The sequence below is a fragment of the Carcharodon carcharias genome, chromosome 20 (assembly GCF_017639515.1).
Source record: "Carcharodon carcharias isolate sCarCar2 chromosome 20, sCarCar2.pri, whole genome shotgun sequence".
NCBI lineage: Eukaryota > Metazoa > Chordata > Chondrichthyes > Lamniformes > Lamnidae > Carcharodon > Carcharodon carcharias.
Genome location: NC_054486.1, coordinates 98018286 through 98019571, shown reverse-complemented (window position 1 = coordinate 98019571; position 1286 = coordinate 98018286). Strand labels below are relative to the sequence as shown.

General features: G+C 37.6%; 1 non-coding gene across 1 annotated transcript; it reads left to right on the top strand.

Annotated features, from left to right (window-relative positions):
• The first annotated feature begins 380 nt into the window (after positions 1-380).
• Positions 381-499, top strand: LOC121292866. Its single transcript, XR_005946358.1, has one exon. It is a non-coding gene; the product is annotated as a 5S ribosomal RNA (ribosomal RNA).
• The last annotated feature ends 787 nt before the right edge of the window (positions 500-1286 follow it).

Below are 1286 nucleotides of genomic sequence, written 5' to 3'. Positions count from 1 at the left end.
GTGTTTACTTGTAGGTCTGACAAAGCGAAGAGTCTTTTTGGGGGGACTGTTCTATAAGACTAACCTTAATTGTGTATCTGTAATCTTGTTTGCTTAAGTTTTCTTTTATTCTTGTTAATAAAAATTTTACTTTTAATTTTTAAAATCCCAGAATTGTTACTGGACCTCCTACTGCTGAGATCGATTTATCTTCTTCTCTTTTTCAGAATAGAAAAAAACGTATGGCCCATAAGCCACATTTCCCGCTGGGATTTGGCTGGTGCAGCAATTTACACCAGCTGTGGTCATAGCAAGTTTGGGTGCTCTTTGCAGGATTATTAAAATTCCTTGATTGGGTTGGAATTTGTGAATCCAAGGGATACAACTACAAGAAGAATGCTGCCTATGGCCATACTAGTCTGAAATAGCCTGATCTCGTCTGATCTCGGAAGCTAAGCAGACTCAGGCCTGGTTAGTACTTGGATGGGAGACTGCCTGGGAATACCAGGTGCAGTAGGCTTTGCTTGGCCTAAATAGCCAAGTGGTTATGGTACTGGGTTTGTAACCCCAAGATCAAGAGTTCAAATCTCACAATGGCAAACTATGAAACAATGTAACTTCATCTGAAACAGATGGAAAATGGGTTTGTACTCGAAAGAGTTACAAGAAGAATGCTGGACTCAAGACTTTTGTGTTGAGGGGTTTTAAAGCGGTTGAACTGCAAAATGGCTTTGGAAATTGCTACAACTTTTCTGGAAGTGGAAAATGTAACTGCGGAGTATTTGAAATATCTGACTGTAACTCAGTTGAAAGGATTAGCAGAGAAATTGCAGGTAGAGATAAAAGTGAAATTTCATAAGGTTGATATGGTTAGAGTACTTACCCAGCATTTAAAGTTGGAGGAAGGGATATCTGAAACTAATGTGTCACAGCTGGAGGTAGTAAGACTTCAGTCGCAAATGAGGAAGCTTGAACTTGAACAAAAAATGGAACTGAAAAGAATTGAATTGGAAGAAAGAGAAAAAGAAAGGGAAATGAAAAAAAACTCAAGTTAGAAAGAAAGGAGAAAGAAAGAGAAATGACAAAATAGAAAAAGATTAAAAGAAATAGAAATAAAGAAACTCCAATGGGAAAGAAAGGAGCAGGAACAGGAAAAGAATAAATTACAAGAGATAGAAATGTGAAACATTGAACTTGAACTTCAGAGAGCGAAATTGGCAATTGAGAAAGAGAGAAGGAAAGAGATAGAGAGCTTCAGAGAGAGAAAGAAGCCAGACAATGTGAATTGCCTAAAGTGAAACTTAGAA